The following is a 15,746-nucleotide window of genomic DNA, read 5'->3' on the forward strand; positions in this document are numbered from 1 at the left end:
GACTATCTCCAAAAGTCTCATTTTAAAGGCCAGGTTTCTCCTATATTCCACATTGTAGCCTTTGAAACAACTTTTCTAACTTGATCAAGTGGAACATTTTTGGTCCTTGCGTCCAAGGAGCCCTTGGATGTAAGTCTGGATGGTCCTTGAATCACAGAAGTGCAGTGAGGTGATTCAGGGATGTCAGGATCACAGTTTGGACACAGAGCAGTATCCAAACGTGCTTCAAGAGCAGTGACACCTCTGTACCTGTGTTCCACTCTACCACCACTCCTCTATTTCCAAAGAGCAGAGGAGCACTCTGGCATGCCACAGAAGCTGCCTGGAGAAGGCAGAAACCAACAGTGGAAGTGTTAGAACATCACAAACGACTTAACCACTTGCATAGCTCAGTTCCTCCATTTCATTCTATCTTAAGATAGAATCTTAAGCTTGAGCTATCTTATCTTGAGCTATCTTCTAGCTCAAGTAAGGCTTCAAAAGAAATAAGGGTCTGCCCTATTTATATGCCTGGTGCCATATGGACAGTCACATTTTAGAGAGAACATGTGCTACCCAAGAGCAGCTCTGAAAATACTGCCCAGGAGGATGTGAGCTTTTAGCACATTCAGCATTCATCCTGTGACCCTAGGGTGACAGCTCCAGGTATCTCCTTACCTGACCCCAAAGCTCTGGTCCCTGCACCATCTCTAACCAGAGCACTTAAAAAACCATCTGCACTCCAGTTCTCCTCCTGCCCCTCTTGTGATGCCATCAGCCGTGTGCTGAACAGAGTGAAGAATGAATTGCTCAAAACTTGCCTGTAGCTTTTCCATACAGGCTTGGAGGTGTGATTTAAACGCCAGGCTTAGAAGCACGTGAATTTTTTTACAGAGTTTAAACAACCAGGCCTTTGTTTCAGTTTGCATCATCAAGCAGAATGGAAAATAAGAAAGGATTATGTGACATGCAGGATAGTCCCAGCTTTAGCTGTTAGTCCCAGTTAAATGACTTAGAACTAGGAAGGGGGAAGAAAAGCCAATAACCAGAATGAATCAGTATAACCAGCTCCTCCTCTGAGCTCCCTCAGTGCTATAAACAGCTGCTTAACTATTTTTCTGGAGCAAGAGGCCAGTACTCTTAATTAAGAATAAGGTTCTGAGTTCCTGCTCACACCCAGTAACTGGATGTTTGGAAGGAAGGACTGTTTGTGCTTTATCCTGTGGGAAGCTGTTAACGCCCAAAGGTTTCCTCCAACATATTCTCCCCTCGCTAACCCCAGAGAGACCACTTCACATGAAAAAGAGTTTTTCTCAAGACAGGAATATTCCAGCAGTAAATCCTGAAGCATCCAAGAACTTTATAACTTGACACCTTTGGAATTTGCCAGCACTGCTTCCTGTCTATACTGTTTTGGGGTGTTTTTGCACATACTACATGGTGATTTTCAGAATAATTCAGCATGTCATGGTTCACACAGATAGAGCATCCAACTTTAGTTTAATGCATCTATTTTAACTTGGTTTAGTTTAAATTTTCACAAACATCCCAACAGGAGTGCAGATTCCCAAGAATAGGAGTCAAGGGCCACATAAATTCCTTGGTGTGCAAGTAATTCTACTTATTTCCATAAGAGAAAACTCTTCTCAGATCCTGCCTGCCCTAGGCAAGAGTCTCTAAATCTCACTTACCCACAACAGTAGAGTTGACAAATATAACTGTTCTTTTTGGTCTCATGAGCAGTTATTTCCAGATTTGGGATTGGCCGGGCTTCAATCCAGAAAACAAGACTCTTCATGACAATCCCCAAATAACTTCAGAAATTCGCAAGAATCGGGAAATATCCTAATTACAAAAGGGGTCAATTCATCCTGCCTGAAGTATTTGGCAGACCAAGCATCCCACATCTCCAGAACATTCAGAGAATCCATCCTTCAATTTCTGTGAGGTTTTCAGCTGAGTGATACCCTGACAAGCAGTGCTTCATCACAGCTAACCACAATCCATGCAGCAGGCAGGACAGACTGCTGATCATCCAGCACGTTTTACAAATTGCAGCTGCACCCCTCCTGCTGTGATTTATATTGTCATTACAGGCCAACTACACCTCAAGTGTTAAGTCATCCCCCTCCAACACCAGCTAGAGCAGAAGGAGAAAATGCTCTCCCCAAGAAGGTATTCTGACTGAAAGCCTTAGCAGAAAGTTATTTCCAAATGGAAACAGTCATACTGTGGCCAGCCTGCAGGGAGATTTACTTCTGCATTTGTTTCAAGATGTTTAGAAAACTGATTTAGAAGATCTTTACTCCTAGTGTCTGACTGAAAATCTTATGGTTACCTCAGTAACCAGGTTACACAGTCCAATGCAAGCTCTTGCCCTCAGCAGATCCCAAAATTCCATCATGCTGTACAACACAGCTTGTGGCAAGGCACAATCCACTGCTGTAAGCACACGGATGAGCACTCAGCAAACACATATTGTCATAGATTTGGTGTCCTGGCACATCCCACGGTGAACAATCGAGCCTTTGCCTCTGTTTCTGCATTTATAAAAAGTACAAATAACATCCCGTTCAGAATGGCACATGGATTACCACTTACACTGTAGAGGAATTTGAAGAAGCAGAGTATGTCCACCTTCACATCCTGTCAATACTGTCCTCAAGAACAACAGCCCTTACACAGCTTTGCCAGGTAAAGGCTTTTCATACCTGTGGTTTCAAGGGTGGGATACAAACATTTCCCCATTTCTCATGCAGGCAACGTATTTCAACAGAGCTCCAAGGTGACCCCAGTTATCAGACAATAAAAAATAACCATTGTTGAAGTACTTCAGGTCAGATGGCAAGGAGCAGTTTTCCCTGAGTATGAATATCAGGCATAGTTCTCTGCTGCCTTTGAGGGATGATACCTGGGCTGTTCACAAACACAGACTCACAGGTATGGCAAGAATCTTCCCTTGTGTAACAAAGGAGTTTGGTGGTCGTGCTGCTTCCTTGGCTGGCTCAGTGACAGGGGAGACATTCCCTGAAAAGCTCTGGGGGCAGGAGCTGGGAGCAGTGCCTGGTCCCCCCATACACCTGCACTTGTGAGCCAAACCCCAGCCCCTGGGGATCCATGAGGATGCAGAGATTCACAGGGGATGCAGAGATCCAGCCACAGCCCATGGAGGAGGTGCCCGTACTGGAGCAAGTGGATGCCTGGAGAAGGCTCTGATCCAGTGGGAGGCTTGGTGGGGAGAGGAGCCCTTGCTTCCATGCTGGAGCAGCCTGTCCTTGGAGGTGTGCACTCTGGGGAAGACTGACCCACACTGCAGCAGTTTTGGCAGGACTGCTGTTTGTGAGGGCGGACGGAGGCTGGAGAAGTTCATGGAGAACTGTGTCCCATGGGAGGGACCCCACGGTGTTACAGGGGAAGGACTGTTCTTCTGGGGCAGCAGAAGAAAGCCTCAGGTGATAAACTGACCAAACCCCTGTCCCCTTGCACTGTCAGTAGGATGGAAAGAGGGGCTGGGGGAAGATAAGGGGTTTTTTAAGTGTTTTTAAAACCGGCGCTGAACACGCCCAGCAGCCCCTCACAGGCAGGATCACCTCAGAGCTCAGCACCTGAGAGCTGGCTGTGCAAACGGCGCGCAGAACCCAGTCCTGGAACTGGCAAACAAACCTCAGACTTGCCTGGGCAAGCTGGGACAGCCAGCCAGGCTAAGAACAGCCTCTGCTCACTTCCCTGAAGAACAAATTAACCTGGGCAGGCATCCAGCTTCTGTAACGTCCAGCTTCCACAGCCCGGGCTGGGCCTTCTGCTGGGATGGAAATGGGATGGATGATTTCCTGTTTGCTTTCCAGCCAGTGCAATCTTATTAAGCACAACTGTTTCCATCAGCCCACTTCAAAGGTTCAGACAAAACAATTGCATTGCTGCTGCCGACAGCTTCTGTTACAGCACGGTGCAAACGCTTCAGCCAACTAGGGGAATATTTCTTCCCAGAAGCTGCTGTCTGAGGCAGGCTAACACCTAGATAAGAACTGCTGTGGCTTAAGCATAGTGCAGAAAAACCTTCAGCAATGTTTCTGAGAAAGGGATGTCCAAGGAAGACCACACTGCTGATCACACAGGAACCTGCTTCCCAAAAGTTCCAAACAAAATTCCTTCCCAAAGGAAGATGGAAAACTTCTGCATCACAGCCACCACAAATCCATGCATTTCCAGCCACTAATCTTGATTTTTGACTGCATTTTCAGGGAAGGACACCTCTCTTTTTCATGCACTGCTGTTAAGAGCAGCTGCTACAAGCAGCATGCCACAGCATGGCAAACCTTCAGAATAGCTGAAGGCAAATCCACGACCTCTTCAGTCATCTCAGGGCAGCTAACACTAAGAAAAAAAGCCGGAAAGTTACACAGAACTGCCAAATTATTCTTCTGAGGAGCTGTCTACATCACAATAAAAAAATACATTCTTTGCAGGTAGCAGCTAAAAAAACTAAATATGTTTTAGAAGTGAGGGAGGACAAATGTCTTGAAAATTCTCTAAGCTAGTTGTCTCACAAAATGTATTGATTCACAATAGACTTTCAAGTATTTTTCTTGCATGCTGTAGTCCAATATTATTTCTTTAATGAACTGGACGCAGTTTTGGCAGCAAATCCCAAAGCAAAGAAATTAGGTGGAAAGAAAGGCAAGAAATTGAAACTGTCTTCACAAAGAACTTCATAGTTATTTTAAAAAAAGGTTTATTGAAACTAACAAACCATCTACAACCTGAAAATCCTAGTCAACACAAATTATGTATGATTCCTTCTTATTCCCTTATTACTTCTTTTTTTTGTTGTTGTATGGCAAACCTCAGATGCTCCTTTTACACCCAAAAGTTAACTACAGGTCCCCCTGCCATTGAATAACTCCCTGAAAATCCCTTTTTGGTGGGAGTCACATTAGTTCTCGTGACATACAATCAAATCAGAGTTCAGACAATTGTGGCAGCTGTTTTTCAGTCCCTTCTTGGCACCCCCAAGTCACACACAGGGGATCACCTATAGCCAGCCCTGTGTTAATAGAAACAGTCAACAACAGGGTTATTTTTAAAATTCCAACTCATGTATCATTCAGTGATTTTTGTGTCACCATTTCAATATTTGGAGTGTCATTTTTTCTCAAAAACAGAAAATGAAGCTCATATAAACTGCTGGCACACTGTCTGCCTGGAGCCTGAGTGAATTCTGAAGAGTCAGGGTTGAAAACTGGAAACTGTGGAGTGGAACTGCTGAAAATAGCAATTGGCTACTCTGGAGTTTCTACAAGGTATGTGTTTGCTATGTATGACTGCCTCCATAAACAGTGCCAGCTTCATCCAATTTAGTCAAAGTCATGAAAACAACCCCTTCTGAGTAGTGTCAGAATGCAGGAGTATCTCACAAAAAAAATTTAAGTGTACTGAATTTGCATTGAATTTGACTGATTAACAGTTGTTTCTGATGTTGGCACAGTTATATTTTGTATGACAAAAATTTTCTGCCCTATTACAAAAGGGACTCTTCAAAAATCAGAACCAAAAGAGCTCCCCCAGGGAAAAATCTGGTAACTTATCAGAGTGAGAAGGGTTAAGCAGTAAGAGATTTCTAAAGGGAAAGAAACTTAATTTATCAAGCTCAGAAACAGAGATTGAAGCAATCAAGGTACAAGATGATGGCAACCTGAAAGAAAGCATTAGTTCAAGGAATGGAAAATAAAATTGCTCAGGTATTATAAAGAAATAACACATTGCTCAGAAAAAGCCAATTTGCAAAGTAGAAGAAAAAGTGCAGGATTAAATGCTGGGCCCAAATAATGGCTTTAATAATGAAGGGCAATATTGAGTCATTAGCATTCAGTGTAATATTACATTTCAAAATCAAAGCCACCGGTAGCAGCAGCCAGAGACATGATATGTGTAACACAATCTGGTTGTTAAAAATACAGGACCGCACCACACTGCCTTTGGCCAGGTCTGAGGCTCCACTGGAGTCAGGTTATGCACACACAGAAAGATGGTGTCCTTTTAAAAGACATTTGTGAACCCAGCCAAACAGACCAAAGCAAACTTCAGTGGAGAAAAAAATACTTCAGATTATTTATTTTGGATATGGTGCAAATAATAATGCCAGCCAAAGGAGTATAACCAATGAGGGAATCTTCTCTCAGGCGCTCAGAACAAGAAGTTCCAGTTTTACCCTCCTAGAGGAGATGCCAAGGCATTTCATTACCTGAAAGGGCTCCTTTTGCATTTGTATACTGTCACCCTGTTCTTTTAAAGTTTTTCTAAGCTTTTTGATGTTTACATTTTGTAAGGGAATTTTTAATGCATTTCTAATGTAGATAATGATTGTTTTGTATTTCCTTTTAAAGGAGAATTGATGAACTATTAGTTTAACTAGTGTAATTAGAGAAGTAGCAATTTTATTTTTTAATTCATAATCACTTTTAAAATTCTATAAATATCAAAGTCCAAAAAGAAATGTACCTTTTTCACCTTAAACATCTCAGCATGTGAGTATCGTTCATTTCGTGTCATATTGCATTTGCGTATCTCTTTTCTGTGCAGCACACCGTGGATGAAGTATTCTCCTTAATGGGGGGGTTTAATCTAAATGACCCCTCCTGCTCTCCCTTCAGCAGCCAGAATAAATCTGTTCCATCCTCCTCCTTGCACAGCTACGCACTTCACATCTCTTTTCTCTTTCAAAGGCCTAAAAAAAGGCACAGGTGGCAAGAGAAGAGAAGGAGGCAGAGAAGAAGGTAATCCTGCTTTTTGTGATTTAAGCCACATTAACAAAAGGATGGTTTACTGATTATGGTTACACTCAGTGATTCCTGTTCTGCTTGGATGTTTGTCTAGCTCCAGCAGGAAAGCAAAACCTGCCAGGAAATTGGTGAGTCAGCATGCTGCTGCTGTTTGTCTTAGCTGGGAGGCATTGATTTTTATCCTGATGCTTTGATACAGGGTCACAGGTATCCGAACTAAAATCTTTACTGAGAGCAAGAGGGTCACGGCAGCAAGAGCTGTTAGATTAAACAAAAAAGTCGATTCTGTTCTTACAGTATTTGCTTGGACGTTTAAATTTTCTCAGACAGTTGAGAGGAAAAAATACGAGCCACACTTTTCTATTAAGAAAAAAAAAAAAAACAAAAAACAAAGAATGACCAGTGCAATGATTTTCACAAAATCTTCAAAAGTTGCTGAATATTTCACTGTTATCAGGTATCTTATATGTGCGTGTAATTAAAACTAGAACTAAGGCTAACATGTAGAGTGACTCCAACATATGGAAGAAGCAGCACTTTTAAAATCTTTAGCACTTGTTCAGAAGCGAGGTCCCTTTCAATAGATCTGAAATAAGCGTGAAGTCACCATGCATTTTCAAACTCTAAGTGATTCTATTTGGCAGAAAAATCTCAAATCACCTTGTTAGTACTTCAGATTAAGCAAAAGGAAATTTAGTCTGTTTTAAAAACAAAAATGCAAAGGCTGCTCAGGAAGCCCTGAGGTTTCCCCCTCATGTAGAACAGCTCCATAAAAGTGATCACAGTATTTCAATCTGCAGTGAGGTGTAATCAAAGAATCTCTGCTTAATAGGATGGAGATTAGTTATGAAATAAAACACAAGTCAGACCATAAAAAGCTAATTGCAAATAACTGTTTTCTTGTTTAAATTGGCAGGAAATTCTGAAATATTTCCTCTAGAAAAACATAGGTGAGTTACAGTGTAGAATTTACCACTAAAAGGCTGGAAGGAAGGTAAAAACAGAGCCAAGCAGTAACAACAAGTGAAGCAAAGTGACCCCAAGTGACTGAGCAGGAAAGTCTGTACACTAACATGAAAATCTGAGATTTATGGCCAAGGCTGGCTTTAAGACAGACCCCTGAAGAGTCTTTAGGTTGAAATGAAGGCACAGACCTGAAGTCTGAAATTAATATAACACCAGGTGCTATTTACTATAAATTTTTAAGAGGCTTTGAGATACACAGGTATATGTGTATCTCAAGAATGCTATAATTAGAACTGCTAGGATATAATTAGTACTGCTAAAAAGTTCAGGTTACAGCTAAAGGTGGACAAGGGGACGTTCTTAACCCTTTCTGGACACACCACTGAAAAAGAGATACCATAGAATATCTCATATCCTTAGCCTTATTCAGCAGTTTGTAGGGATGAAAGACACCCAGTGTTGGTTTTAGTTTTTATAGAGACAGGGTAACTGAGAGGTGTTACAAAAGATTTTATTCTATTATCTGTCTCGATGAAGAGTGAGACATAAGAGATGGCTTGCTAGATACTCCCATTATAAGGAGAGCCATACTATCAGAAGCTAACTTATTTCTTGGTTACAATACCTTATAAATGTTTTCCAGCTTATTAGCTTTTACTACGCAGTACTACTATGACTTTACAAATCCATTTCTCACAATCCAGAATAGCGTCCTGTACTTCTGCACGACTGAGCACAGAAATGACACAGACTGGCACCATTTATTAAACGCAGAAATTTAACTAAACCCTATTATGTTTTTCACCCGATGAGCTCTCCCTGTGTGGACCTTTCCTGCAAAGCCTTTTCCGACCCCCAGGAGATGCCAGGCTCCAGCAGACATGCACAGGGAAATGGCTCCTCCTTTGGCAGCAGCACACAGGACCTTGTGGAGCATCCTCCTCACATCCCAGACCTGGCTGCTACAGCACAGGCGTGGAGAAGGCTCTTTGTGCCTTTGTGACAATCATCGCCAAAGGACTCTTCAGAGACATTCTCAAGCCTGCATTTCCTGCAGAGTGCTCTGTTACGGAAACAGAAGGGGGAACAGAACTACATCAAACAGTGATTACAGAAGCTCTGTGGCCTTAAGTGGGTATATTTCCTCATCATTCTATTTCAATTCCTTTACAACAAGCAGAGGGTGGGGGGTTTTTTGCTTGTTTGTTTGCTTTTAAGGTCAACCATCACTGGCAAAACAAGTAAATTTCTAATGGGCTACTTCAGCTCTGTGTTCTTCCTGTAGTACTTTGTTTATTCTCCAAAGACAGTAACATTTCAGTTTATGAAGGTCTGTGCTTCTGATGTATAAATATCATTCCCTTCTTTCCACAGCAAGTGAAATTTCATAAAAAAATCTTGACTTGGTAGCTATCACAATTGTGAATATTAGGAATTAAAGACCACACTTTATTGGAAATAAACTGCACACACTGGAACAATGCTTCATCTTTGCTTGGCAAAGCACAATTTCAGTCAATAACAGAAAATTCCTCTCTGTTCTTGTACTTGGTGGAAATAAAAGCATAAGCAAGTTTTGTGGAGTTAGACTACGTCACTCTGGCTTCCTAAAGCAAGCACAATCCCAAGTGTTCACTGACAAAATGTTGCCTCTTTAAAGCATTACTACCACAAATTTCGTAAAATTGCCTCCAAATATTTGCAAGTTTAAAATAAAAGAGACATAAACCAGAGATTTTGGTTCTCTGACTGGCTGAAGGCAATTGTCCATGCTGCTTTCCCACTTCCCAAGATTTACAAAAGGCATAATCTCTACAAGACAGCAGGGAGACTCTGAATGGATGTCATGGGTTTGGTTAGACAGGTGTTTCTAAGCAAATTTAAAATCAGGTGTGTTCTCTCATTACTCTTTGCCTCTGGGTCAAAGTCACTGGAAGAGCACATCACAACCCCTCTTGATTAGCTTTATCTTGATTTTTCTGGAGCTCTGCCGTTCCTTGTTGTGAGTAACATCTGGGGTAGGAACATCCTGGCGAGGAGTCACCAAGGACTCTGGAGCCAGCCAGAAGGGTGGGCACGGTGCACAAACACGACTCAGGCAAGGCACATCAACCTCACCTATGAAATGAACTCATGAGGAAGTTTTCTTAAACAACTCCAGCCCTGCATATCCTGAATTACTTTCCTGAATTACTCTCCTTCCTAGAAGGAGCAGAGGCCCAGGGAGAGGGCAGCACTGCAATCACCTCCAGCGGTAACTTCATCCTCTCCAGCAGTGCTTTCTCCAGGGGTAACACGACCTCGTCCAGCTCACATTCTCATGTCCAACTCAAGATATCCAACCTCAGCCTCCTGCAGGGAAGAGTCCTCACCACACTGCCCTCCCCAGCCACACCAGGCAATTCTGCAGCTGTTCCACCAGGCAACATCAAATTCTTCATGCTGTTCTTTACCTAAAGCTTCTACAGCACTAGTGAAATCCAAATTCCTTCCAAAGATTTCTTCCTGTGGAGCGTAAAGCTGACCCAAGGGCGTTGCTGGAGATCACACTGGGTTTTTATTTCTTGATGAGTGTCCTCCATCTCACACTGAGAAACCAGGAGCCTTCTGCAGAGCCCAGAAAACTGGGCTTGGCATTGCCGGGGCCAAGAAGGGTCACACAAAATGTTACAAACTCTAATAGCTGAGTAATTAACCCCAAAAAATGCCTGTGCTAGCATGGTGGAACCCATGTGCATCTACAGGACCTGTCCTTAATGACTCTCCTCATAATGGGAGTATCCAGCAAACCATCCAGTTCAGTTGTTAATAAAATTCAAGCCAGCTCTTCCAAAGTAATTATTTCAAAATTGTAAAAACAACAACAAAAAAAAAATAAACAAATGAGAAAAAATGAGAAAAACAACAGAAAAAATTATCCAAGGGTTGCTTCCAAATACTGTACACTTTTATATAGAGAGCAGGAAATGATAACTAGAAAAAGGCAAAATCTGACATTTAGGCAAAGAGTGTTTGCAAACTCATATAAACAAGAAAAACAAAATTACTATGTTATGATGCAACTTTTGTTGAAAGATTAATGAAAAACTGCCAAATGTCTCATTTTGAAAAATCAGGTCAGGACAAACACACACATCCTTTTGCTTTGTCAACAACAGCAACAAAAACCCAGTAAGAGTAATTAAACCTGACATACCAGCCAAAAGTCTCAAGCTTAGATAAATACAGTACTTCAAACCCAAGGCAGCTATTTGAAGAGTTCCAATTTTTTGGTAACTGCGTCAAATTTAAAGATTTTCACTACAAAACTACTTGGCCCTTTAGAACTGTTTGGCTGTGAAAGCCCAGCCTGGCTTTTTGGGTGAGCACAACCAGGTACAAAAAGTTTCCTATCAGACTAGGAGGATTTAAAATATTCTGTGTGATAAGAGGTTTGAGAAATGAACCAGGCTGCTGAAAATAGCTTTATATTGATATTTCTCCACTGGTCTTTATGACAAACAAGTCTGAGTTGAACTGGCGAGTGGAGAAAAATGCCCCTTGCTCCTGCAGACAGGTATTACTCAACTCCCAGCACACACAGATCCTAAAAGAATGACAAGCCCAAGCTTTTTAAAAAGTACTAATATTATAAAAATGATTTGGTAAGGCTTTTCACTCTCAAACAGTTGGTTTCTTGACAATGTGTTTTTGCAGCTCACAAGCACACATATAATAAAAACCTCATCAAGAACAGATCCCTGCAATGGGACAGATATGTAGTTGGAAGCTGTGAAAGTTCACACTTCAGAAAAATCAAACTAACAAACTGCTGAGCCCTGTTAATTGTTTCTTAAAAAAAAAAAAAAAACCCAAAACATAAGCTGTAAATAGCTAATCAGAGACTGATTTGCATAACAGCAGGTTTTACTGACCTGCCATGCATTTCTTACATAAAAGTCTGTGGATTACAGGTTTTTTTTCTTCCTACTCATATGAAACCTTGAGAAAAAAAAATACTGAAATCAGAAGCATGCACACACTTTAGTTATTTTTGTCCACAGATGAACTCAGAAACCGAACTCCTATGACAGACTAGCACAGAAACCCATACAAAAAGCCAAGGCTAAGCTCATTTCTTGAGGCAGCTCATTAAAAAAATAATAAATTAAAAAATGAGCTGGGGGACACAGAGCCAGCCATGCCCAACCAACACTCCACCAGCTCCGTGGGCTCTCCCCAGCAACAGGGAGCTTCCAGAAATGCAGTTTTAGAGGAGCTGTGTGCCTTGAATCCTTTCCATGCGAATAATGCAGCTCCAGGAGAACACCAGCTCCAAGGCTCTCGTTTTCACCAGGCAGCAGAAACCAACAGGACAGCAACAAAACCTGGGTTGTCTGGGGTTTGTTCAGGGTTTTTTTGGGGGAATAGGAAGGAGGGGAAACACACAGAATTCCTTTGGTGTAATGTATTTGTTTTATTGCTTCTGCAGCACATCAGAGTCGAGTTCACTGATGAAGTGTCCTCCAAGTACAAGTTCAGAACACCCCAGGGCTGTGCTCCTGTTTTGGGGGCAAACAAGGCACTAGTGGGTCAGTTCACAGATTTTTCTAATTCTGGAAGTCAAATTAAAGAAATGAGTTTGTCTTTTGTTGTTTTTTTTTTTTTTTCCAGAATCAACTGAAGCAATTTGATCTCCAAAGTTTTCGGTGAAACAAACTGGAGGGAGCAGTTCAGAGTTTCTGCTTGCAGAAATATCAGCATGGTGACTCAAGGAGCGCATTCTAATTTTGCTTCTTTTTAAAAAGAGTCTTTTGCAACTGTTATTTATGCCCAGCAGCACAAGGAATAATGAGGCCTCCATTCCCCAAATCATGGAATTTGCCCTCTGCTAAAGCCATGAAGAGAACTGCAGCTAAGTGACTTAACTGATAAACACAGCCAACTTCAGAGTTCCTCGGAGTCCCAAGTTTTGCAACCCTCAAACAAATCAATCTTTCTTTCACTGGCTGTGTATAAAACATAACATTTGCTTCAACAAGTCCAGAAGCCTTTTGAATACAAACCAGGCAAGTCACCAGGAGGGGCGGGAAGGGGGTGAGAACCAGCACTTTTTTGGAGTGCTGACCCATTAGAGCTAACACACCCATCCCTGACACTGCATCAATACACAAAAAAGAAAGAAAGAGAGAAAAAAATGCAGCCTTTGGAAATCTAGGGCTCCTAATCATTAAGTCTGACACAGAACAACTGAACAATGAAGAAAGTTGAATTGCATTGCAAATTTATGTTCCATGCCCAGGTTATGGAATGCAGTGCAATAGGGCACTGGGCAGCAACAAAACTGCATTCCTTACAGAGGGAACAGCTTGAACCTCATGATTTGTGCATGTGGGCAACACTGAGTGACCTTCATGCTTTCCAGCATTCACTAGAAGACAGATTTATTTGTAATCACAAGTCAGCTGTTTTGGTTTTGGGGACAAACATATATTTGGAAGAGCAAAGGTTTAAACTCTGTATTAAGCAGCAAATGCAGAAGCCAATACATTAGCTTAAAAGCTGAATTTGAAGACTACACTCAAAAATCCAGACTGGATAATATCAGAATCTGAGAGAATGGTTGTTTGCTGCTCCTTTTTCTCTTTCCTTTGAGAGAGATATGTTCATAGTTCAGTTCCATTAGAAAACAGGAGCCTCTCAAGCATATACCTTTCCTAAAAACATGTCCCGTTTCAACATAAGAGATCCAACACTCACAATGGACAAACAAAGTGATACTGCTCTTACTGTAATGGACATAATACAAGACTATCTGTATTTTAATAAAGAAAACACATCAAATGTTTATTTTAAACCAGCACTGCCTGTCTCTTATTTGCAATTTTCTTAGGCATGAAATAAACCACGTTTTGGATAAGGTGCCAGCTGAACTGGACTGCAGATCCTAGGACAGTATTATTAAAATAGCCAGCAGCTGGCTGCACTAAAACCATCCCCAGGATACAATAATCGTAAATTTTGTTTCATTTAACAGTCCAAGGTGATAAACCATAGATTATCTAAAGCTTCCACATCACAGTCCTTGAACTCCTGGAAAAGAAGTTCTAACTCAGATTTAAAGGAAGTCAAGAAACAACACTCGGCACAACTATTTCTTGATTTGCAGAGACATGAGGGAATGGGACAGGATTAATGATTGTTCCTGCACATCCAAAATTCAAGACAATTAAGAAGCATGTAGAAGCATACAGTTCCTGATGTCCCAAAACAAATGGCAAGGAAAATCTTATTTACAAGCATGTGAGATAAAGCAACAGACTTTTGATTCTCAACTTCCTACAAGTTGCTGTAAGGAATTTAATTGCTACCTCACAACCTGACGCACCCTTTTCTCAAGTACCTGTACAAAAAAATCCAGCTGCTGAATAAAGTTGAATACCAAACACGTAACAGATTTTCATACAAAACTGACAATGGAAGCGCACAAGGCTCTGAGACAATCCATAAACCCACACAGGTCTTTATATAAGGTTAATGGTTTGCTAGGCAAGTGCCAAGGTTCACAAAACGGGTAATTTTTGTTTCTTTTTTTAAATCAGGTTTGAACTTTGCACATTTTTCCTAACCACACTTCACAAAAATCTCAGCAGCAACCTAGATGGGCAAAGGATATTTTACTCCGAGGTGTTCTCAAACACCTTATTAATAAGAGAGCACACGAAAGCCTCAACCCTTCAGTTATATACTTCAGTTTGGTGGGTCAGGCAGCACACAGCAGTCTGAGCATACTTGGATGACTAACACTGAAACGGGCTGAAAACAGCAGCAATCATGACAGAGACAATAAAGAACCCAGCAATTGCACACAGCTCCAAGGGGAGAAATATCATTAAGAATCGCTTTTAAAAAACGCAGGGAAAACATAGATATGATGCCCAAACGTGCTTCCTAAAAGGCCACTTTTCATTAAAGGGATTATGTATGATATTAACAACACATCTATAAATAAAGTATATGGCATAAGCAAATATTAGCATAAGATCTTGAATGAAACTTTAAGGAAAACAGATTACAAAGTGTTGTAGCAGAATGACGAATACGTTAGAGGAACGTGCGTAGTTCCTAAAATAGTGATAATTTTTAAAAATAGTGATAATTTTAAAAACTGTCTGTGAAATGAAAGGCAGCAGTATATTGAGCTAAAATAACACAATCTTTTGGAGATCTTCATATACACCACTGTCTTTACTACAGTGCTTCAAACAGAAAATTCCTCTTATAAGCTTATAATTCACGACAAGACCAAGGCAGAGGAATAATGGGCTTACAGGGCAGAAACAGACCGGGTGCTCCACACGGATGCACCGAGGGTGCTTTAGGATGGCTCTCCCTCTCTCCTAGGGCACACAGGAGGAACACTCAAGGAACAAGTACAGGGTAGCTGCTTTCCCCAGCTCACTCTGCCGTGGAGATCAACAGCAAGGAACATAAAATGGGGGTTTTAGGAGTGTTTTCTGCAATGTGCAAAAAACCGTGGGGAGTAAACCGAGGAGGGAAGCATAAGCACTGCTGGGCTCGTGTGCCTCTCCTCGGCTGCACTGGAGAACAATTTCAGCTGGAGGAAAAGGGTCGGGGCAAAGCTGGTTACAAAGACAAGCTTGAGATAAGGGTGAGGTATAAAGGGTTCATAGAAGGTGGTAAGTGATGTCTGAGGTAAAGGCTAAACGTTTACAAGAGAGAGTAACCAGCACAAAGATGCTCTCGGTAAAGGGTGCACAGAGGCTGCCGGAGCAGACCACGGGCTTGAGGGCGCAGCGTGCGAGGTGCGTGGGAGGCAAAGAGCAGGAAATTTGCAGGAGGAAGGCGCAGGGCACAGCCTGGAGGACGGGAGGGGAGGACAGGTGAAGCAGCCGAGGAAAGGCTCGGGGCAGGTTGAGGCACAGCACGCCGGCAGCGCACGGCAGGGGGCTCGGCAGGGGCAGGGCCGGGCGGCTGAGGCGGCGGGAGCGGGGGCAGCGCGGCGGGCAGGGCTCGGCCCAG

At 42.1% G+C, this 15,746-nt stretch overlaps 1 protein-coding gene across 1 annotated transcript in view; it reads right to left on the bottom strand.

Annotated features, from left to right (window-relative positions):
• The window catches only part of HS6ST1 (heparan sulfate 6-O-sulfotransferase 1), a 192,527-nt gene that overhangs the window by 176,037 nt on the left and 744 nt on the right, over window positions 1-15,746 (bottom strand). The window lies entirely within an intron of this gene.

The sequence above is a fragment of the Ammospiza caudacuta genome, chromosome 11 (assembly GCF_027887145.1).
Source record: "Ammospiza caudacuta isolate bAmmCau1 chromosome 11, bAmmCau1.pri, whole genome shotgun sequence".
In the NCBI taxonomy this organism is placed as follows: domain Eukaryota; kingdom Metazoa; phylum Chordata; class Aves; order Passeriformes; family Passerellidae; genus Ammospiza; species Ammospiza caudacuta.